Source organism: Falco peregrinus, chromosome 5 (genome assembly GCF_023634155.1).
Source record: "Falco peregrinus isolate bFalPer1 chromosome 5, bFalPer1.pri, whole genome shotgun sequence".
Taxonomy (NCBI): Eukaryota; Metazoa; Chordata; class Aves; order Falconiformes; family Falconidae; genus Falco; species Falco peregrinus.
The window spans coordinates 7,575,304-7,600,525 of NC_073725.1; the positions used below are offsets into that span (position 1 = coordinate 7,575,304).

A 25,222-nucleotide genomic window follows, 5' to 3' on the forward strand; every position below is an offset into this window, starting at 1 on the left:
ACTGATGTTCTTATTTGGTAAAGTTTTATAACCTCATGTAAGAATAGGTGAAAATAAAAAGTCCATTTTGGCCCTGCAGCCAAGGAAATCCTAGAACTTGCAGCTTGTTGCCAGAAGAGGTAATGACTGTTGACTTTGCCAAAATCAGAAAGTAATTAAAAATAACTTTTTTTCCTAGATTCTCAGAGCATGATGTCCTCAGTTGCAAATTAATTTTAAAGGGAAGAAATAAATGCTACTTTTTGATATTTGGAAAGTAAAATTGAGAGAGCATTTCATAGTGTTGTGATGGGAGTTTTGGTTTCAGCTTTTATTTTTTAGAAGCACTGGACACTTAAGGCTTCTATACACACTCGTGTGCACAAGAATAGATAGAAATTAATAGAAAATATGTAAAAGGTATAGAAATATGTAAAAGCTATAGTCCATATAATGACTGTTACTAGCTGAGAAGAATCTAATGTTTGGAGTGAGGGCCCCCCCCCACCTCCCCCCCTCCACCCCCCAGATTAAAGTCAGGAATAATAATGCTTGATTATTTGTTAAGGGACTCATGCTGGACTGTTGAAGATGTCTAGAAACAAAACAGAACATGTAATTGGTTTTAATGTGTCTTGTTACCTATAAACAGTGATCAAACCTCAGATGTACCATTTTCTGCCTTGAGTAAGTAGCACTAGCTCTTAAACGCATAGAGCTAATTTATTCTGCAAACCAAATCAGATCATTAGTTTTCAATATTTTCATTCTTAGCTGACTACAATTCTGTAAAACTCAAAATACGCCCATGATAGCAGCACAGCAGTAAGACAAAACATGCTTTAAAAACTGCATTTGCAAATTAGAAATTCTAGTGTAAAATTGCAATTGCATGTCTGACATTTTTGAAAACTGCATTAACTTCATCCTAAAAATACCCCACACCAAAACTATGAGATGTAAGCCATCGCAGCATAGTGTCTTTCTGAGATTTCTATAATCCAGAGAAACTTGTGATATTCCATAATCAGTTCTACAGCCCAGGGGGAATGGGATATGCTTTATTTATAGGATGATATACCATGAGGATATTCTGGGGCTGATGAGAGATTTCTGATTACCATCTGCTGCAGCTACTCCAGTTTCAGAGTGGATTAACTATGTATACGGAAACCGTCAGATCCTAAATCCAGCTGTAGGCTGTTTATCAGTAGTGGTAGACTTTGTGAAACCTCCATGGGTAGAATGTCTGAGCCCTTGTGTACTGCAAAAGAAACCAGTCAAACCACAGATTTTTATTCATTAAAAGCTACTTTTCCATTTTGGAAAAGATGAAATTAGAAATGGAATCCCTTGGCTCTAAAGGTGAGACAGTGGCCAAAATGGCTTGGTACAGGTTTGCCAAATCAGCAGCTACGGTGTTGCTGTCTGAAGGAGCTGAAGATGAGGGTAGGATGTACTTTTGTTTGAAATTTGGAATTTGAATCTAAGACATGATTATATGCAGATCTTAAGATTCTTAAACACCAGACTTCTGTGCATCTTTCTGGATAGGAGCACAAGGTGTTTTATGGGTAATAAAAAAAAAAAAGAGGCTTTACAATAATAATTGTGAAGTCTGATACCTATCTTTAGAAAACTAATGACGGGAGAACTTCATAATTACTGTTGTAAAGACTTATTCTTGAAGAGGCAGCTGTATAGATAGCTATAGTATAGATATGCCAACTGGGTGATGGGTTTTGATGAGCAGCTTAATTTTGCCCAGTTTTTCTAGTGAGAAATACTAATTTGAGCCTCCCTCTTTCTCACATCAATTTCTAGGAAATATACTGCAATAAAATGTTGTTAGCAGATGACTGTCTCCTTTTTCAAATTTAAGATAGACAAATACATTTAAAAGCTATGAGTAGGGGACTGTAAGAGGGAAAGACAGACAACTAGGTGAATATTTAAAGTATTTACATAATCTGTGTGTTCTTAGGGAAGTTACAATATAGACTATCTGTTTTTGAAGGAAGAAAACTAATTACATCAATAAGGATGAAAAACCTTTTTTAAAAGAATGCAAAGACCTTATGTAACTTTTGTTGTGCTTCGGTTGTCGGACTGTTGTAATTTTCCTGCTTGACAGTCTTGTATGGGAATTTGTTTTTAGGGAAGCTTTTTACTATTGATAAGATAGCAATGTAACTGAGATACTAGTGAAGCTATGTATTTTTTTAATGAACCGTAGTTCATAACTGTAGCTGAACCGAAGTAGTTTCTTGCTTGAATAGATTTTGCCATCCTGCAGTCTGCTGCCTGTGTCCTTACTAACTCCTGATGCCTGGTTACTCTGTTAGTAGAACCCTACAGCCTGGAAAGGGAGCAGGGAAGCATCTTCCTTATTCTTAAAACAGCTGCAACAGGAAAGAGAATAAACTATGTTTAAACTCTTTTTGGCCAAGTGCTTTTCCAAGCTAATTGTAGTAAACATGTTTTGTAAAGGCTGTAAAATTAAAATACATGTTTTGAGGGCTGTCTTTTTTTTGTATTTTTTATTGCAGTGGTTGATTAATCAATGTTTGTGGTACGATCAATGGCCTTATGAGTGGTAGTTAGAGGCTCTTGTGGTTGAGGACTTGGCAACTACTTCTAAATGAAAAACACTGGCTAGTTTTTGCAAAATGGGTGGTAATCTTTCTGACAAGCTAAAGTAGCATTAGTGGAGGAAGAAACATTTTTGCTGTTGACTAAAGAACTTGCTTTCTAACCTCATGTCACTGATTTAGTAAAAAGTTCTTTTCACTCTTTCTTGTCCTCGTAGTTGCCTAGGAGCAATTGGTTACAATATTGGAAAGTACAGAATGGTAGATTTTCACAAATCAGACGGTACTGGGTTCAAGAAAAGATGAATATTTTTGGCTTCTTCCAGCATTGTGGTTGTTGTTGGGATGCATACTATACTATGAAGATTTCTGTAGCTTCTGCAAGGAAAAAAAGATTACTCATGAAATAAAACTCGTAGATAATAAAGTAGATTTCCTATGAAGTTATATGAGGATGACCATGGAGACTGTGAACAACGGGTTCATCAGCTAAATTTAAAAAAATGGCCAGAACAAGCTAGTTCTAGTGTAATTTTAAGGCTGTTGAGTCAAATTCTGCTTAGTTGCACTGCACTGAAAATCCAGAACGTTTGATTTTAACTTTTGATATGAAAGCAAAACAACAAACATCTAGTAGTTAGAGAGTGGTTAAGCAAATAAATAGTTTCTGTTGGAATTAGAGACAGGGTGGAATATAAATGCCAGCAATTTTGGAACCAAAAGTTCTTATTCAAAAATTGTTAGAAATTGTAAATTTTTTTTAAAAAACTTCAGTTTTTGCTTGGAATAGTTTCATGTGCTTTGCAGTAACTCCTAGAAGACCTCAGATGGGGTTTCATTTTGCAAATTGCTAGCACTTCCATGAGAAATTTAGTTGAAGGCAAATAATATATGCAGTAAGAAAGAAGTAATAGATAATTCAGTTTGAATCGTATCTGAAAATGTGGTAATACATTTTATTATAAATGCAACCTTTATTTGCCTTGTAACTGGTAATTTTTCCCCACATATAATCATTCTTACAAAAGGAATCCTTTCTTACTCCACTGTAGTTTCTGCTTATTTGTGGATGTTGACTTTACAGGATTAGAATCAGTTGCAAAGATTGGTTGCAGGGCAGACATGATCTTCACATTAAATAGTTTTGTCATTGTTTGTTTTATGTGAACTAGGTTAACTTATTTTTAATCATCACTGATTTCCTTTTTGCCTGTTTTTACAGACCAAGTTCTTTGAGGTTGAACTTAAGAGAATCATGTGTTAACCAAGTTCACATACAGAATTCAAAAATTATTTATGTCACGTAAGTTCCAGATCAGTCACTTATGTTCATGTCTGTGTATACTCTATGGCTTTCTAAATGCAACCCCTTCTAGAGGATGTTAGAATACAATTGTGATTCTCAAGTAGATGGATCAAAATATCTCTCCCTCTTCCCAGTCAGAATATATAGCTAATACCCTTGCAAATGTTTGTTCCAAAAGTACACGGCATTGGGATTATTCTGCTGCTCACTTTATAGTAATTAAATATGCCTACAGATATTTACGTTGAAAAGTGAAGATGTAGCCCTCTTGGGGGGAACGGTGAAAAATTAGAGAATGTTGGGAATGTCACTTTATACAACAACAGAGTTTCTGCTTCCAGTCTATAGCTATGATCACTTGACTTTATGTTTAGAAATGCCTGGAAAAGTTTTCTGACTCTTACTCTTGTGTGTTAGTGGGAACAATATTGCGTATCTTTGTTATTATAAAATGTACAGAATATATTGTACAGATGTAAAGACGTAGAGAATGTATTGGGTAATACTTTGAGCCCAATCTAAATAAACATTTGCAATTCAATTTTATTTTTTCATTCCTTTTCGGTATATTTCACTGAGCTTTCAGAATTAATACAACTATTCTGTTTCTTTCCCATTTATCTGGTACTCTGATACTATATGCATCATTTGGGCCTCAGATGTTGTAGGTGGACCTTATAATTCAAATAGCATTTTTAATTGGAATGAAAAATACTGTGTTTCTAGAAATTCTTGTAAACTGTTTTTCACAGAGCTTCCATCTATAAATTATTGAATGCACTCAAACTGCCCAGAATCTGCCGATCTGGGTGATTCTTGGTAATTGTAAAGCACTGAAAAATCTGCTTGAAGTGTGTTTTGATTAAGTTTTGAAAGCCTGTTGCTCTGAAGTCAGGGCACTACTGCATGTGACAAAATGTATGCAAACATTCTATAAAATCCTGATGCAATCATATTCGTATCATTAATGCTAATGAGAAGAAAGCACATAGTACAGGAGACATAATACAGGTGGCAATACTTGGAAGGATGCAGTGTCTTGTGCTTCTCTTCGAAGTAGAAACCATGTGAGGCTGGAATATAGCTATTCCCTTTTTTTTTTTTTTTTTTTTTGTGTGTGTGTGTGTGTTTACATGTATGTACATGTACAGACCCCAAAGCCCCGTAATTTCTCTCTCCTCCCAGGCAGAATCATGGCGATTTTGTTACATTGTTTTATTCATTTAGCATAGAGCATGGTCTGCTATGCTTGAGGGTCATGGTTTGGTCCTGGTGTAAAAACAGGTCTTTTTAAGAAAATTGAACCCGTACTGTGAAGTGTTTTTAAGTCTAATAAATAAGATGTGAATAAAAGATTATTTTAATACTGAAAATGAAAATACAGGAAAACCAGATTAGTTTGCCCTTTTTTTTTAACTTTTAAAAAGCATATTACTTCTTTCTGAATTAATGGAAAAACTTGCAAAGAATCTTCACTTTTTTGTATCAGTTTTTAATTTTTAATATTGCATTTTTAAAAAAATATCAGTTACTTGAGACTGTGATGATGATTTTGTTCTCTGGTACTGCTGTGCTGAAGAGGAATACGGTTAGCTATTTTGAAAGTTGTTCCAGAGCTGTGCTTTCCCCTGTCTGCAGCCCTGAGCTTGGAGAATGATGCCAAAACTCTTACTGACCATCTCAGTGTGTTTTGTGGAAAGTTTTTATAATTAAAAAAACTCCACTGGATTTCTCTACTCATCTGACGGCATTTTCTACAAATGAGCTTTTTCTTTATGCTACAGGCTTGCTTGGCTAGTCTCCTTCCAAAACCAAGGCATAATAAAGGGGAGATACTGTCAATATTGCTGATTTAAGGTCTTAGCAAAGGCTTGTAAATGAAACTAAATACAAAGCTGTGATTCTTTCAGAGAATAGTGCAAGTTAGTTTGAAACGTTAAGAGTAGCTATAGTGAAGTAAAGAAATTAGGAAGTTTTGTGTGGCAGTGTGACTTACTACTAAAATATTTTTGATAAAACCCTGGGTGTTTTCTCATTTACTGTGTTTTCTCCAAGTCTGTAGTCTTTTTTTCCTCCTATAAAAGCTATTAACTGGTTTTTATAAAAAGAGGATTGGCAGGATACCAATCTTTTGTATGTGCTTCCTGTCTGGACTGTTCAGACAATGGAAAAATACTTGATTTGTAAGATTCTAAGATGCTAAAATAAACCCTTAAGAAGATTTTTTTTGTTTTCCAAGAGGCAAATGATAATTGCTATGTCTTTCCCATATAATGTGTTTTCCCTTTAATGATTGGGAGATCCAGACAGATCACACCTCCTCACTTACCTAGAAAAAAAAAAAAGCTGAAAGACAGTGAAGTGTATAATAAACTAGTAACCTTGATACCAGAGTTTAATCCAAAGATTTCCATATGTATTTATAAAAGTTAGATTATAATTCTATGAGAATATAATTTTTCCAGCCAAGTTTCCTGAGGAAGTAAGTTATTCCATCTGCCTGCCACCAGTTAATTTCTACTGAATAAGAGTAAAGGATAGAGGTCTCTGATATAATTCATAATTAAGTTTTTGTAAATTTCACGAACGCTGTCAGCTGGGCAGAGAAAATAGGTACTGTTTATTTTTCATTACAGTAACTCGGGGAAAGTGGTGTCGCTGCCTGTTCCTTTAGTAGTGGCTTACTGAGCAGGCAGCATGCCCGTGTTGCCCGGCCTTTCAGCACGGGTGTCGTTCCAAATGAGCTGCAACATACGCTGTCCCTCGGCTGTCCTGCGAGCCGTGTAAGCATGCACGAGAGGGAAGGATCCGGATTCACGTGAGGAGGGTAGGAGCATTGCTGGCGTTGGGAGCGAACCATTAAAGATGGGAAGAAGTAACGGAGAGGCTGTGCGTGATTGGGAAGATGAGGGGTGTGACTGAAAATGAGACTATACTGTAGCAGTTAGGGGATCTGGCAGTGGAGAGGACATGGCTTCAGGCTGTGTGCAGGTCAGGTTGAGAATGACTGTTTTGCTCCCTGTGTCAGCCTTGTTAAGAGGAGGTCTCTGAACCACCTTCTGGGCTTGGGCTGTCTTCTACTGCTGCACCAGCTGTACTGGTGTGGTGTGGTGCAGTGGCTTGGGTTCATGCATGGCACATTCCATTTTAACAAATTGTTGTTTCTTGAAACTTGCGTAGTTTCAGTTAGTTGATGGTGACCTCAGAGGTTGCCCCGGTAACTGGTGTCCCAGGGGACCTCTGTAAATATACATTAAAAGTGGCCTAAAGTCTATGTGCCAGTGCAATGTCTAAAAATATTGAGTAACTGTGTTTATATTTAAAACTGTTTATATTAAGGTGGTTTTAGCAGAAGTCCTGCCCAAATATAAAATTCAGAAGAACCTTTAAGATAGCATGCGCTTTGAAATTACGTGGTTGAAAATTCCTAAAAGACATCAGCGAGCACTTTCCCAAAATATAAGCAGTTATTCGATGATGCTTTCTACTTTTACCACAATGACATAATTAATGAATAAAGTTCATTTAGTAAGAATTATATTTAGTCATTAGAAAAATGACTTCTGCCTTCATACAATGTAAAAGGAAGAGGTGTGGATCTCTAACTAGGAGACACAAACGATACTGCTGTAGGTGGTTCTTTTAGAAAAGCTTCGGTGGAAAACAATTACGCAGTGGTGAGATGTTCAACTGAACAAGTCTCTCCATGTCTTAATTATCCAGAATTCAAGTACATTATATAATGGTCAAATTCATTAATAAAATCAGTGAATTCACATATAATAAATGATAAAATTAATTAACTTGCAAAACTGTTTCTTTCCCCTATGGAAAATCCATATGGATTAGTATTACCAATTGATCATTTGATAGTTTAGTAGAGTTTTGGTAAATACAACTTCTAGTAAAGGAATAATTTTCTTCATTGTATGTGTTTCCTTTCTTTTCCTCCCTTTTGGTTGTGAACCCTGAACAGGATGCGGCTTTGTCGTGTTGGCACCTTGCATATGTTTATGCAGTCCATAGGAAGGATGAGCTGCATCACCACTAGCTTTTAGTTGGAAGATGCATAGTATTGCACAAATCATAGAATGCCTATTCTCTTGTAGTTACCTTGGCTTCTGAAACGCTTTTTCTTTCGTTTTGTGGATTTTCATGACGAGGTATAAATAGAAATTGCAGAAAGCCGTCTAGTTGATGCTGTTTAAGAAAAAGTGGGACTTGTGAATCCTTATTTAAATCTTGACATGTGGTACATACTTAAATTTAGTAGCCGTACAGCTTGGTTTCAAAACATGCCTCAATGGAATTTTCCTAGTAAAACAAGAATTCAGACCAGTGTCATGAAGACTTCTTGAGTCTACTGTAGTTTTACTAAATTAAGAAAATCAGAAATGTATACACTGGTGACACAATTATTGGATGGTGAATAATATCAGTGAAGAAGAATGTATTAAAATATCAAAAGCTATAGCACTGTATACAGTTGCTTTGGTTGTGTGTTTTGTGGTAAAGTGAGAGCGGTCCATTCCTGAAGGAAATGCTGATTTATTCTTCAAAGGGAATCAAAGTGATAGTCCTTAAACTGGTTTGTGGTTACAGAAGTAATTTATCTAAATACTTTATTTCAATAAAGAAAAAAAAGATTACCGGGTGAACTTCATGACCATATCAAGCAAACGTCAGAAGGTCACAGATTCTATAAATACTGGCCTGCTATGGCAACATACAAATAAACCAAAGAAAAACATATAAAAGTACTACTAATCTCTGTTGCTATGTATTAGGGAGCTGACTGTGAGGTAAAGAATATATGATCGAGCCCAGTGTCTTTTATGCTCCTGAATCTTAGTCTTTTATCATCTTCATGTTCTTTATCGTTCTTTATCTGATGATGGCAAATGAGCCTATCCATTTTCCTCAGACTTTGGACCACATTTCTAACATTTAAAGTCAGTTAAAACAAATTAACGTTACACAGTGAGTCAGCGTTGCAGTCTGAATTTGGAGCAAATTCTTGAAAGTTGTTAAAAGTCCTTAGATGAAAAGCACCCAAAAGATTTACTGTTGTTTACTGTTCAGGTTCAGCTGTTCAGTTTGTTTCTGGGACCTGCCAAGGACAGATGTGTGTGCACTCTTACTGTTAGCACTCATTGCCATCCTGTTACTTGTTTTTATGACTTCTCACATGCTGCAGGATTCAGACCTGTGAGAAATCTCAGTTTTTCTTGTGGAATCTTGCACTGCTAGCATGTATGTTGTTCAGTTGTGTCCATGACAGAAGACTCTGTATGGCAGACTTGCAATTCATAAATTTATGTATATACCTAGAGTCTGCTTTTGGATATAGCAATTTACTTTTAATCTCAAGTAGAATTGCAGTCCTGTTACTATACAGCATAGAATTTTAGGAAAGTTGCCCATGTAAACATTTCTTTTTAGCTGCCAATGTCTTATAAATCAGTGAATAATACACTTGTGTGCATCCATAAAATGTATCTATTTTCTCCACATAACATTTTTTCAATCTGGCATATGGGAACAAAACTAGAATCGTAATTCTGTAGCTGTGATGCATTCACAGCAAAGTGCAGTGAACAGCTAAATGGAGTAGAAAATTTTGGATATGTTTTCATGCATCTGGAAATATAATATTGGTGTTATGATACTGCTTCAGTAACAATTTATTAGTTAGGAACTAAAGAAGGATTACAGGCCTCCAAGATTTCCCTAAGGTTGAAGATACTCACATGTTGCTGACGCTGGACTGTTCATTTTGGGGTGCCTGACTTCCAGCACCCCCTTTAAAGGAGTGACTGATTTTTGCTAAGGATCTGGGAAATAGATCACTTACAAAGGTTTGCTGAAAGCACCTGAAAGTTGAGCTCGAAAAATCAAGAGCTGCTCCAGAAAGTTTGGGGATATAAAAACATTTCATAATTTTTTGAACTTTGTGGGTATTTTAACCTTGTTTAGTTTATAGACCCCCACATGTCATAATTTTTGAACTTTGTGGGTATTTTAACCTTGTTTAGTTTATAGACCCCCTGAGTTAATCTAGTAGTCTTGTAACAGGGAAAGTGTCTTAACAGCGCTCTTGCTTTGAGTTACCTTTCATGTGTCACTTAGAAATGATCCGGCGACTCCAAGAAAACCATAGACTATGAGTCATAAATCTTGAAATCATAGAAGATACTATCTTGATATTTTTCAGAATCTTTATAATCACTATTAACAAGCTAAACAGCGAGCTGTGGTATGTATAATATTGTTTTGAAGCATTTTCAACACAAGTTCATTCTCATTAACCAGTGGGTAGGTTGCGCACTCAAATGGTGTCTTTTCTCCTAATTTGCAGAACTTTGAAAGGTGTGTGACTCAATTGATCATTAGGTGGGCCCAAAGAGCTGCAGTGAATGGAGTTTGCGGAAGACACCAAGTTGGGCCGGTGTATTGATGTGCTTTTGGGTAGAAGGGGTTTACAGAGGGATCTGGACAGGCTGGACTGATGGACTGAGGCCAACTATATGAGGTTCGAGAAGGCAAAGTGCCAGGTCCTCCACCTGGGTCACAACAACCCCACACAATGCTGCAGGCTTGGGGAAGAGTGGCTGGAAAGCTGCCCATCAGAAAAAGACCTGGGGGTGCTGGTCAGCAGCCAGCTGAACATGAGCCAGCAGTGTGCCCAGGTGGCCACAGACGCCAACAGCACCCTGGCTCGTATCAAACAATGTGGCCAGCAGGACTAGGGCAGTGATCATCCCCCTGTACCCGGCACTGGTGAGGCTGCACCTCAAATTCTGTGTTCAGTTTTGGGTCCCTCACTGTAAGAAAGACATGGAGGTGCTGGAGTGTGTCCGAAGAAGGACGGCAAAGCTGGTGAAGGGTCTGGAGCACAAGTCCTGTGAAGAGCACCTGAGGGAACTGTGTTGTTTAGCCTGGAGAACAGGAGGCTCAGGGGGGGACTTTATCCCTCTGTACAGCTCCCTGAAAGGAGGTTGTAGCGAGGTGGTGTCCATCTCTTCTCCAAGTAACAAGGTATGGGACAAGAAGAAATGGCCTCCAGTTGCACCAGGGGTGGCTTAGATTGGATATTAGGAAAAATTTCTTCACCAAAGGAGCTGTCAAGCATTGGAGCGGGCTGCCCAGGGAAATGGTTGAGTCACCAGCCCTGGAGGTATTTAAAAAAGGTGTAGATGTGGCACTTAGGGACATGGTTTAGTGGTGGACTTGGCAGTGCTTGACTTAACAGTTGGAGTTGATGGTCTTAAAGGTCTTTTCCAACCTAAATGAGTCTGTGATTCTATGATTTTTAGAATATACTTGTGTATGTGATTTTGTTAGAATAAAATGCACGGTGTCCTGTAAAGGTATACTATAAAACAAAATACTGTGTTAGCTGCATAAATATTGTGAAGATAAAGAAGTTTCTACACTGTTTATTAGTCAAACTGATAGAACCATAGCTAGTTGCTTTCTCAACATGGTTTCCTAAAGGGAAGGCAGTAATTGGAATGCTAGTGAGAGAAGCAATTTTCCCTGTAAGAGTTAATGTGATGGAAGAGGGGTGTCTTTCCCTCTCCCACCGCTGTATATCCTGTCCTTGAAATTGTAAAGGGTTTTGTTAAGTCTTGGTGAGTTTGATGTATTCAGCTGTTTCATCTCTGAGGCTGATAATGGTGAGTGGGAGAGGCAATTGAGCAAGGAGTTCCTAACAATGGGTAAAGAAGCCATAGACAGCATTGTCACCTTCTTGAGAACTCATGTAGCTGCTAAATTATACTGAAATTTTCGTAGGTTGCAGCCAATATGAACCTTCTGCATAATGAATTTTCATTCCATTTTTTTTTTTTTCACTGAGTACACCACTACCTTTAGGAGCAAAGCTCCTAAAATGGGTAGTGTTTAAAAGCAAGCAAATACACAGAAATGGTTCTTGTGGTAAAAATTATTAAGAGTATACATACCAATGCTTCATTAACTCAACTTTTCTTTTTCCTCGTGAAAGACATTTAACTATTTTTGTCCTTTAAGGCACCTATTAATGAAACATGAAAATATTTATACTTTGTCGAGAAGGACCTTGGGGTTCCGGTGAAGGAGAAGCTGCCCACGAGCCAGCAATGCTCCCTTGTGGCAAAAAAGGCCAACAGTATCCTGGGATGCTTTTGGAAGAACATTGCCTGCAGCTGGAAGGAGGTGATTCACCCCCTTTACTCAGTGCTCCTGAGGCCATATCTGTAAAGAGAGGTAGTTCAGGTGTTTAGGTCTGAGCATTGTGTATCAGTTTAATTTATGCAAAGCCAGGATGAAAAAAATGAAGGGGAAAAATTGTTCTTTGGGCTAAAATTTTACTTGCCTCTGGGAGACGTTGTGGAAAGAGGCAAGATCTTTTCTTTACTTTGGACTCAGTTTCTGCCACAAGGTTAGTGACGTGCACTCTAGCAGCGTTGTGTCTTCTTGGTTGACTTGAAGATCTAAGGAACTCTTGATCTATGCTTTTTATTATAATCTGAATTTTATTGATTTTTTTTTTTCCCCCTGGCTTCTTGGTTTTGGAAAACTTGTGAGGTCTAGTTGTCCTTAATCTCTGCTTTTGTCAGATTTAGCTGAAATCAAGAAATAAATTCTAAAGTTAGGAGGAGGGACACATTCAGGCGCGCACATAGACAATGTGATCCTTAGGATTATTTTCCTAGGAAACCATCTAAACCATAATATATGGTTCACTGGTAGTCCTGGAAACAGCCTGCTTCTCTCTCAATCACTTTTATCATCATGAAGCTTACTCTGCCATGATTTCCTTCTCATAAATCTGTAGCTTGCTTTTAGGAAACAGCTTTTATTGTAACTAAATGCCATTGTGAGAAGTATGCAAATACTGTGGTAGGGAAAACGAGTTAAAGGTTCTATGTAAACTGGGATATGTTCCTGCCATATTTGAGTGCAGATCATTGAACAGAGGTTTCTGAAGGTTGAGCTCCTTAATGTTCTGGAAATAACATTGTGCTGGATGGGACCTGCAGGATATGAAGGGTATTTAAGCAAAAGGTATTTAGAGTAAATTACTGAGCCCCAAATAAATCCTTTATGATATAGTGCATACAACTGCAACATTCTTAAAAAATGCTGAAGTAAATAATCTGGTGCAGAAAGCTGGGACCAAATTGTTGTTGATTTTCCAAATTTGTGAAATTTGTGTACTCCTCTATTGTGAAGTTATTTTGTTTCCTATTACTGCAGGTTCAAATAGCTAACTTATACTTTGGCAAATGATTGAAATAGAGTTGCAGCATAGAGCAAGTTACTGATAGAAGATTCCAACGTATCTTGAATGAGAAGTTACCAACCATCAGTGAAATAGTTATACCACTTACTGTTTTTTCTTTCCTTCTAAACTATGCTGACAGTTAAAATCCAGTGTTAAAAATTGTCCAGCAACAAGTTACTACAGATACGAACAGACAGTTCTGTTAATATTGCCAGACTGCTTTTGCTGTGTTCAGTTAACTTTGTACCTCAGCGAATTGGTTGATTTATAACATTTTCAATTATAGTGTGAAATTTTTAGTTCAGAATGAGAAGTGGTTAATAGATGATGAATTCTATATTCAAATGTATAAATATGCAAGGTGCAGTATTCAAATAGTTCAATATTTTTTTAACTTTTTAGTTAACCATTGCATCACATTAATTCTGCATATTATTTTCCCTTACATGTATTTTTTATACTCTGTCTTATTACAGAAATCTAAATCTTCTAAAGCAGCATTCCACTAATGGTGCATCTCCTTCCTCTCAGTTTTTATGCTTCCCTTTGGCTCTGTCATTTCAGACTTAAATTTCTGTTGAGTCTGACAGGGCAAGTCATATTGCATCATGAATTCACCAAAATGTGTGGAAATCTGGGTAAAGTTGGTTAAAGGTGTGCTTTTAAAATGTTTTACATACAACCTATTTTTAAAGGAAAATAAAAAAAAAAAGCAGAGAGTGTTTAATGTCAGTGCTTTTCATTTTTTCTAATCTAATAATTCCTTTGGCTTTGTAAGAAGTTAGAAGATGTACTATTTTAGTCTGTGTATGAGTTAAACTATTCTGAGAGTTGTTAATATACAAAATGTGGTTCCTTCATTTTTTTTTTATTATAGCACTTGAATGCTTGCCTTTATTCCCAGGGTTCGAAAGTATTAATACTGAAAGCTTGTCTGCTTTTTACTAGATTTATTGGTATAAGTGACATGAAGGGCAGCTCTATTTTTAGGGACTACGCAGATTCCAAGAGCAGGCTTCTTTTGGTGGTGTATAACTACTGAAAGGAGTAAGCTAGGTAACCAGGAGATGCATTTGCAGATACTAGTTTTGTCCAACCTTTCTTGTACACTGATGTAATTTAAAAATGGGATTTTCATTACATTACTGTCCACTGTACAGGCAAACTTTAAAATATAATCTAAATATACTCTCCAGCACATATAGATTAGACTATCTGCATATGCTTTATGTACAAAAGTGGTTACTCTGATTTATTTTCAGCTCTGATTAACAGTATTAGGAAAAGAAAACGTATTTTGCCCAAATGTTTCTGTGTTGAAGATGAATGTTTAAATGATTTTGAAATAATGAAATGCGAACTATTGAAATATTAAAATGTGTTTGGAAAGTTTTGTTAAATTAGTAATTATAACAAAATAGAAAATAAATGGTTCAGTCTAGGAAGCTGGGAGAGTGAGCAGGATGACTGTAATGGAACAGTTCTACTTTCCATCTCTGCTACGCTGAACAAGAACAAAACTTCTCCTCCTCCTTAATAACTGTGAGGTTGCATCGTAGGTGGCTACAAGGTTGAGATAAGGAAGATTAATACAGTTTCTAAGCATTATCTACACTTCTCTTCAACCTTTCCTTGACCACCCAAGCCATGCTAGTTTTATCCCATTGGTTTAGGCAGATGGGTCTTTGTGGTGGGACACTGGCCTGATTTCCAAGGACAGGGATCTCACTCTTGTGCTGTGAGCAGAATCAGTGCAGGCCCGTGGTTTCAGAGTGAGCAGTCAGTAATTCCCGGTGAAGTAAATAGATGAGAAAATTACATTGCTTCTGTGATTGGTTTTAGGGTTTAGTTGTCATTTTGAGTTAATTTTTGTGGTCTACAGCGTGACTTTTTGACTTTGTGACGTGTAAGGCACTCAGAAAGCTGCATACAGTGTACTGAGATAGGTACGTGAATATTTTAATGGAAGGTTGGTACTTCCCTGGTACTTCTTAGAGAGTTTAAAAAAACTGTGTTCCTCCACAGAACACAATTACAATATTACCTTATTTTCGTTATTACCCTTACCAAGTGTTAAATACTATGAACTCTGAAAATTGAAAGTAGGATCATTTTTACCTGCCATATTATACTGAAGTTTGAGTGCTTACTGGATCCCTAGCCCCCTTCCACATTTAGAAAGGTTGTAAACTTTGTTTTAAGATCTTTAAAATTCTTACATACTCTTTTGCCACCTGAAGTGCTACAATTCTAATTTGTGTTGGGAATTTCTGTTGACATCATCAGCTGCTTGCTCAGATGCTGCTGTTGTAGATGGGATTTCAGGAAGTATCTTCAATGCGCTTTATTTTGGCTCTTGCATCCTTCAACCGTTTGAAACTACTGTCCTGCAATGTTGCTTGTTTAGCATTCCTCACGAGGTAATATTGTAGCAAAGGATCAAATAATAAACGTCTGGAGAAAACAGCTGTATCTGGTAATTTTTATTTGTTTAATTGTAATTGTTCGGCAAAGCATACAGATCACTTACTACTTCTGGTTTGTCAAAGCTATGAACATTGTTACAAATTTAAAATCTAAACAGTGTATGCCTTGCTTATTGTTTGTTGGCTTCAGATAAACAAATACTTTATACTGTTTGATTTTTGTAGTGTCTCTCATGTCTGTCTGTTATAGGCATCTTGTATTAAATATTTATGGTTCTCTGTTCTTTTCTAAGTGCTTGTAACTGTTATGAATAATTAAAGAGCAGAGTTAAGGAGGAAGGGCATTCATGTAGCATTTAAAATGAGAATTGCCTATAATTGTTTGACAACTGTAAATTACATAAATCTGAAAATCAACAAGGAAGACATGAGAAGCAGCAGTATGTGGTTAGCAAAGGTACTTCATGTCTTCTCTGCCTGTGTGATCGCTGAGCAGTGGTAACCTAATACATATTTTTTGTCATATTCATAAGAACCATCTTCCTTTAAAATAAAGTTAATTATCAGTTTAATTATCGTTGCCATCGAAGTAATGAGGCTGAAGTACCAGCTCAAAGAACAATTTGCAAGATAACCTTTTCTTAGTAGGTAGTAAGTTTTAAAAAGTTCCAACTTTTGTGCATAATACTGAATTATGTGCATGAACTCTTCATGGCACTGAAGAGTTAATTATTGGTAATGGTCACTCCCCTACTTGATAAAATGTAACTTACCTCAAATGCATAAGCAGAACAATTCAGCTTGTGAAGTTCCATCTCTTTCTTTAGAGGTATGTTACGAAACTTACTAGTTCAATTGCCATTAGTCAAGAAGAAGATTTGAAGACGCAATTCATCAATCACTAGAATGAAGCAAATCAGTTGATGAATAGAAAGCTGCAGGGCAGATAATAAAAAAACCCTCTCCATTTTATTCTTCGTAAGCCTGAAAGTTTTACTTGGATAAAAAAACCCTTTAGGCAATAATTTTACACCTGTGTTGTTCCTGGAAAACATTCAGTGACAGGAAAGGGCAGAAAAAGATACCAGGAACTTTCCAAGAGAGCAGATGATACTTGGATTGAAATTTGGACAAAATATATGAATTTGCTTACAGGTGGAAATTAACATTTTGCCACTTCAGTGAAATTGCATGATTTAGCCATAACCTTGTGCTGAGAGGTTGGGTGGGATGGCCTGTATATGGATGTGTGAAAAAGTCAGTCCTTTAAATTGTCTAACACATCCACGGTCAATCTGCTGCTCATCTTTTATGAGCAAGAGTTGTTTGGCAGTTAAGGGAATATCATGCAGGCTACTTAGTAGAGGAGAGAGCCAGTGTACTTTTCTGTTTTCTGACTAAATTAGTCATTGATAACAAACGCAATTATATTTATTTGTTGACTGCATTTGTAGCACTGAGAAATATGAATGTTGCCTGCATGGAGTAAGGTGTCATCTTCCATATCATTGTTTTTTAGTATTTAAATTTATGTAACTTCAGTAGCATCACCTGTGATGGCACCCTAACATGCATACTCCACAAGCTTGGTTTTGTCAGGTGGTTTGCCCTTGTCTCCTTTAGCTCTGGGTAACACGCAGAACATAGGAATGTTGATATTCATAAAATGAAACAATACAGTTAATTGCAGAAGGACTTGGGCACTCCATCTCTCACTGAAAATAACTTAGCTCATGGCATTGAAAATGTCCTTTGGCGTGATCCCCTCAGAATGATTCCTTGCTTGTCTTCTGTAACTCTACCATTTGAAATCGTGTAAGTATGAAATATATCATGTACACACAAATAAATACAATTATGTTGCTTTTAATAATTGAAACTTCAGTTCTTCAGAAGGAGTTTAGTTTGCTAGGAATGCTGCTGAGTTAGGTGTGTGAACTGATTCTTCAAAGGTAACAATTGAGAGGCTGACGCGTTAGAAGTTTCCCTATTTTGTGAACAGAGGACTGCCACCTCCACCTTCATGTTTTAAAACACATTCAGTGAATCTTGCATTTTTTGCACCATTGTCAAATTCTTAAAAACCTCTTTTAATTCTGCTTTGCTTATTTGGATGTAATGTAGAAACAGCAGTCTAACTTACGAGCAGCACAAATCTGCACAGAAATGGCTTTATGGGTTGTGAATCAGATAGATAGCGTCTGGGCTTGCTAGGTAGGAAAGTTTGTAAAAACCCAAACAAACAAAAAACCCAGCCCAAACCACAACCAGCCCTTATGTCTGTGGGAAGTTTTGAAAAAGCTGCTGAAGGCTTTACCAGCAGAAGCAGGAAAAGGGTAGGGAGGCGTGAACTAGTGCTTGGGCTCACCTCTTGCTGGTCCTGCTGTTGGCTTCTCTTCTTTCATGCTGAAGAGGAGCAGCACAGAGAGAAGTAAAGCAGCTTTCTGCAGAGCCTGTGCTGCATCCAAAATTAAAAAAAATCTTAAACGCAGTTGTTGTGTTATCTTTATAAGTCACCCACATGCTGTATTTTCGCTTTAGACTGTGAAGCCTGACAGCTGTGTTATGGAAGTTACTTATTTTGCCAATTCAGTCAAATTGTTGTTTATGCCTGAAATGCGAAATGGAAAAATGCTGTGCTTTCTACCAGTGGAACTGACTTGCAGCTATGAATATTTGAAAAAAATCTGAGATTCAACTTCAGAATGATTGCCGTAGTATTCTGCATATTAAGCCTTGTTGATAGGTTTCAATTAAAATGCTGGTGAATTGTGTGTCTTTGCTATGACACTTGAACAGAAAATGAAAATGCTGTGAGTTTAGATGGTGCATTTATGCAGAAAGAGTGTCTTGCTGGTTTCAAGGGTAACAGCAAAGCCTCACAGGCTTCTTTGCTCCTGAGCTGTATTGAAACTTTCTGAGCCAACTTGCTTGTATGAATCGTCCAGTACCTTCATCTGCAGTGTCAGCTTTGTCACCTGCAGTTATTTATTCTTCAGGCGAAAAGCATATATAACTCTTATTCCTTTTTCTGATTATTGATGGCTGAAAAAATAAATGCTTATAATAAACATCAGTTTCTCTGTAGTCTGTTTGTCAAAAGTTAGTTCTTTGTACATGAGAAATTACGAGTCTAAAATGCTTTCTGTGTACTTGTCTAGGCTTTTTATTCTTCATGCCATCAAGTAATTTTTAATAACTTTCCATCAATGCAGCTTCCTCAGTTTAAGACTGAACAGGACATAGTAACTGCTGGTTTTCATAAATAATTATTGTAGTTTATATGAATTTGGTTAAAATACTGCTTGTGTGGATCCAAAATGTACATGTTTTACTTTTATCGAGTTCATGAAAACTGGATGCTTCTTTTGCTCCATTGGAAATGCTACCCAGAAGCCTGAACTGTAGCTGACTCAAATCAGACACTTGGATGTTCATGCCAAGCGTAACTCAGGTTTTTGCTCTCCCGGTGCTCACAGCAGTCTGGGTAGTTTTCTTAGATGCTTCCTATTTATTTTCTTTTGAGATTAGACTTTTCCCCTTTCCCCTGCTCATCTGTGTTGTAAATTAACCCCCGGGCCCAAATGCCCTTTTATTTTAGTATCATAAATATGCAGATATACTTACATATGAAAGCATGCCTATGTGGTGTTTGAATGTCATTTTTGGTACTGCATTTTAATATTCAGATATAATATTATCAAGTTCTCTCATCATGTGTATTGCTTTATAAACATCACCACATTTCTGTAAGTTAACAGTAGTTGCTGCCAGAAGGCAAATGTACTTGGCAGCATGAAACTACAGAATGGAGAAGCCTTAGTTACTATTCTTTAAATTTAGGTCAAAATCAAACATAGTGTAAATAGTTACAACTTCTTTATTTTCAGCAGAGTGAGCAGCATCAGATTGTTTACTTTCTTTTGAGAAGCATGTGGAATGGATTTATATGTGCTGAATTAATATGGTGAAATACCACTGTGATTTAATGTTTTGTTTTAAAAAAGCTAATTAATTGATCCTCAAGAGATCAACTGAGCTGTCATTTCTTTCTTAGTTCTCTTTGTAAAATTTACAAAAATTACTTTCAAACACAAACATTGAGGAATGTAATACGGTTAACATTTTGAGACGTGAAATGTGTTCATGCTGCTTTACGTCGGAGTTAGGATATTCTCTTACTTTTCTTGTATCTTAAGCGCTGAGCAAGAGTGAGCAAGCGGCAGCATGCTTGTGGATGTTTTGGGCATCTTGGTAGAAGAAGTGTCTGCCTGGTGTCAGAGGGTCGTGGAAAGCTCTCTGGTGATGTACTGCAAGAGCATTAGAATGTCAAAGAACCTAAGGATACTTAAGAGAGCAACAGAAAAAATAAATAAAAATTTGTTTCTTTACTCTCAGTAAACTGATCAAATGACTAAATAAGATCTTCAGTAAGAAGTTTTACAAAGAAAGCCTTAGTCTAGACTTTATTTGCAAAACCATATCCTATTATTTCCCTGCTCATCACAGTCACAGTCTTTGACCGAGTTAAATTTGCCTGCTCTAAAAGCAACAAAAACACAGGCTACCATTTTTTTCTGCTCTTACTAATAGCTACCGTAGTAGTGAATGATTCTCATATAATATACTCATAAATTTTCTGGTGTCTTGTTTTCTTGAAGCAAGGCAGAACAAAATGAGCCAAAGGAGCCCCGAGAACCTCAATTCTGTGATTTTATCATGTTGTTAGTTCTTTTTTATACCTTGGCATTACGCTCAGTATGTTTACAAAATTGTTGATGTACGTTCTGTGAGATGGACCAAGATGAGAGGTTTTGTTTTCCCTAATGACATAAAGTTCTTTTGTCAGGTCATGTAGGATCCGATTTCAACACAAGTTTCAACTACATTGATCTTAATTGAATTAATTTATTGATAAAAGTAAGTGATTCTGTTCTTTCCTCCCATTTGTCATCAATTCCCTGTTTTCTAGTGGTTATTTTGAACCGGCTGTAATACCTGGTCACGTGGCAAATTGTTCCAGCACATGAAAACTGCAGAAAACTAATTCAGCAAAAAAAAAAGATTTTTCATTTTCTGAGGGTAGTGAGGTAAATTAATTTACTGTGTGTCAGACAGGTGCTAATGCAGCTCTGAGGGTCTGGGATGTGGAGAAGGGAGTTGCAACTAGGTGAGGAGGAGGAGGAGAGAGGACAGAGAACTAATGTTTTGAAGATGGTTTGGAGCGGGAATCGGTTTCACTGTATCATGAACCACACAGTTATCTGATCTGAAATAATATAGATCGGTTTTGTTCAAATACTAGGCTAAAACTTGCCCCTGTGTCCATACTCCTTTAATAATATAGTTTTATTTTATTAAATTTATTTTTTATGTTTTTATATATCAATTTAATCTATACAATTTAAATCTTTATATTGATTTTTGATATTTTAACGGATAATTTATCAAAAATTATTAAAAATCAATTTATGTATTATAAGAATAAATATATTTTTATTATAATAATAATAACAGAACTCCCTTAATAAAGAAAGATTAAAAAAAACCCAGGAATTGTTACTTGAGCAGCTGATCTTCGTATTTTCCTTTCTTCCTCACTGTTACTTACTGTGTAACCGGGTCTGGCTGGGGTCAACCCACCACACGTTGAAAAAATACATGTATCTTAAAAAGATTTCCGCAAACAGCAGATACGCCATGAATACCAGTCTGGAAAAGTATTTAAATGTTGAGCTCAAATGTAGTGATTCATGGTGTGTGGGAGGCCCTGTGTTTGCCAAAGAGCTGATGTTTTGTCTCCCCCCAGATGCCTGTTATTTCAGTTGAGGACTCTACTTCATCTTAAATGCAACTGCTCAGTCCTGCGTGCTGTTAAACGGTGGCTACAGCTCTATCCAGAAAGAAAAAAAAGAAAAACATGATGTGATAGAATATGTGGCATTTCTGAAGTGTTAGGGATTCTGTCAGCTGAACTGCTAATCACTTGGAGAGTTTTTTCTTTTTTTTTTTTTTCTTTTCATATGCTCTGAAAGCTTTGGACAGCTGTGTTAAAACATGAAGTGTGTGCTTTTTAGTGAGTGTGGGTCACTGTGTTAGTAAGAATCTCCTAGTAATGGCAAAGTAGAAGGTACGGACGAGGAACGTGGGTACTTGTCTGGAGGACAGAGGCTGGGTGGTGGCTGTCAGCAGATCCTTCTCTGAGGGGTTGATTCCAGGGGAGTTAGGCTGAGAGAGGGTACACCGAGGACGTAGAGCTGCTGCCTTCGAGTACCTGGCTTGTAACGGTGAGATGCCTTTCCTGCCTGACCTTCTCTCTTCCTCCCCTCTGCCTTTCTCCCTTTTTCTCACCCTCTTGCAAAGACGACTCTCACTCTGCCTTTAACTGCACGTAATTTTTGAAATCAATGTTAAATTTTATGTAACAAAGATGAAACGTTGCTGATTTTAGTTACCTATTATTTTCCTTCCTTTTTTCTACCGACCTTTTCACACAAAAACTTGCTTAGCTTCTTTTATAATGTTGCATGTTTGGTTCTAGAATGAGCTGGTAGCTGTACGTAGGCAACCTATACATAATAATTATTTTTTTTGTGTTTGAAAAGATACAGAAATAATAAACAGGACCACGTATCAGTTAAAGATTTTTTCAAAGATGAAATATTTTTAAGATGAAAATGTAAAGAGAAGGATAACATGAGACACTGCATTTTTAACTCATTTGTTGATCTGTGTCTGCATTTATAGCTCTAAAACCACAGGTGAAACCTTGGAAAAGAACAAATTAATGATATTATCATATTATATTAAAATGCATTTAGAAATTTTACGTTTTAAAATACTGTCTTAAATATCTGTGTTTTTTTCCTTTGAATAGACTTAACTATATATAGACATACCTGAATGCCTTCTTAAGTATAAAGAAAATCTATAACATTCAGGATTTTTGTTTTGCAAGGTTCTTAAGAAAAATGCTTAGGAATCTTAAGTAAACAAAGCGTTCTTTTTAACTAACCACTTCCTGAAATAGGCTTATGCTCTACACCATGTTGTTAAGCTAGGCGATTTTGCAATTTCTTCTGAATTGTGTTTGATGAAGACAGGCAGTTTTCATCCTCAAATTGGCTACTGAAGTATCACATGTGATATAAATGCAAGTAATCAATGAGTTGTATAGTGTCAGAAGAGTAGTTCACTCTATGTTCATCACGAAGATCATTAGACTGTTCTAGTCATAAAATAGTGAATTGTATTGCAGCTGTTGGCTACAGATGTACATTAAATTACTTCTAAAACAGCTTTTACACTATATGACATTAAATAGTAGTGCGATTTAAAAAAACCAAACTAACCAAACTTAGGCATGGTATGTGTTCTCACCTACTCACCAGTAATTGCTCAGAGTATTGCCGCAACACCGACTCTCAGATTCACAAACCTGTCACTTAAATTACAATTTACATGAAAAAAAAAAAAAAAAAAAGACTTATTTAAAAGCTCGTGACGTATACTGTATGTGGTTGCAGTCTTGTTACTGCTACACATCGGTGCAGACATTGCTGCCTTTGCTGGGCTGAGTGGCTCAGTGTCCACCTTGTTGCTCAGCCTGTTTGGGATTAAGTTTTCCTGGGACTGTGGTGGCTCCTGTAGACTGTGTACCATCATTGCCACAAGGTGTGCGCGTTTCTTCACATGTTGTCAAAGCTCAGGCATTAACAAAAAGCCTGCAGTGAGGTTGCTGCGGTTGAGGGGAGGTGTCTTGTGCTCTTCTTTTTATGTAATTGCTTTGTTGGCAGAGCACTCACCTGCTCGCTGAGTGGTGGGGCTCTAGGGCATCCTCAAATGCGCAGCTCCTCTTATGAATGCTCTCTAGACCAGGATGGAGCTGCCTTCCACACTTCTGATGAACCAATGGTCTACAAACATGAGTGGAAATTTTTTACGGTTAGAGCTTAAACAAGAAGCAGCAGGATCTGGTCACCTGGGAAGGTGAGTATTCCTCTGAGAGGGCAAAATTCAGTGTTCAGGTCTCTGCTGCATGGACTGTTCGTACATTCAGCATGCAGGGTCACCAAGTGAAGTGTTTATGGAGTAATGACATGAGGGACTTTCACTTCCCAGATGAGTGCTCTAAAAATGTGTCACTCTGCCACTTCCTCTTGTTACTGTTGTCTTCTTTGTAAAGTCCTCTGTCCCAGAAGGAGTACCTGAGTTGGGTAGATGCAGATAGAGGCCTTAATCTTCAAATTCCAGTTGGCATCAAAGCTGCAGGTGGCTTCTTTAGCTGTGGAGAGAGGCAGGATCGCAGACACCCACCTCCCAGGTTTGCACTGGCGAGTGTAAGGACCATTCTGTACTGGCAGAGGGAAGGACTGTCCTGCACCCTGCTCTGGTTGCAGCCCCTAGCTTCCCACCTCGTGGGTGACAAGCCCCTGCCTTGGGCTGTGAGTTCTAGATTCCACTGTACCAAGCAGTACCTAAACTTCTCAGTAACGCTGGGATTGAGTGCTTTTTGAAGTATGGCTTTCCCCGTGTACACATCAGAGAGTTCATGCTCTACATCCTTTCCTATAGTAGGTATTTACAAACCTTGCACTATTCATTGTTTCCTCTACCATCCTGGTCTGTTACGCTAGCCAATCTCCGTTTGAACTCCACCACTCTCCCTGTCAGTACCTGTGGTTATTGCAACTGCTCTTGAAGTACTTATTATCATAAAGTTGCATGTATTAAAAGCTTTGCTGTTCAGGAATGATGTGCTGTCTCTCAGCATCCAAGATTCTATGTCATGCCCAGAATTCTGTTTTGTAGATTGTGCTGTCTTACACAACCATTTCTTTGCCAGTACCGTGAGAGGAATAAAAGAAAAATTTATCATGGAGATGCTCTTCCCTGTTTGCTCTTTTAAGCCATTTTCTGCAACTGTCTCTGTCTCTTAAGTGCCATAGATGACAGCTGAAATTATTTCTGTTTTTTTAAACTGCTAGATCCTTTACTTTCTGTAGCTATGAAATCCTGGATAAATTAAACTCTTTGTGTTGTCACTTGTAGGTATTAGCAGAGTTTCACAACAGTTTTATCTGTAGTCTGGTCTGTTTCTCAGAATGTCTTGTAATGACCTTGGGTGTGGCACACATGAATTTAGGAGATGTATTGATGAGGTGGTCATCCTGGTTTCAATTATAAAGTCTTCTGAAGACCTGGCAGTCTTTAGGGGAGATCCTGAGTTACAATGACAGTACCTGTTATAATCTGAAAATTGACATGGTCTTCATTGTCTGAGAGATCCTGGAATGACTCTGAAAGTTTTTTCAGTAAAAATTGTAGCTTCTACTTTGGACAGAATTATGGATCTGCACTGTAGAGCCAGTCTTGGTTCGAGCATCTTGAACAGCAAGAACACTAAGTCTCATGAATGCCAAGAAGTGACTCCTGTGTTTGTGCAGGTCATACATATGGTTTCCTGATGTGTCAGTCTCTTTGGTTCAAGACAGACTTAAGGCCTCGAAAGACCTAACCTGGTTCATGAATGCCACCCCCCTTTCACAGTGACATTCTCTACATCATATAGCAGAATGTATCTGCCTCCTCCTCCATGCCAGTCTGTCTTGGAGGCTCACAAACCTGTTTCATACGCTTTGTGCACACT

At 37.3% G+C, this 25,222-nt stretch overlaps 1 protein-coding gene across 7 annotated transcripts in view; it reads left to right on the top strand.

The window, feature by feature from the left end:
• PLCL2 (phospholipase C like 2) overlaps positions 1 to 25,222 on the top strand; it is a 103,901-nt gene that overhangs the window by 27,763 nt on the left and 50,916 nt on the right. Inside the window, exon 2 of one of the 7 annotated variants that reach the window (XM_055805318.1) lies at positions 3,793 to 3,873. The exons of the other annotated variants lie outside the window; for them this stretch is intronic. The gene's annotated coding sequence lies outside the window, so the exon portion shown is untranslated. The remainder of the gene's footprint in view (positions 1 to 3,792; positions 3,874 to 25,222) is intronic. 7 annotated transcript variants of the gene reach the window in all.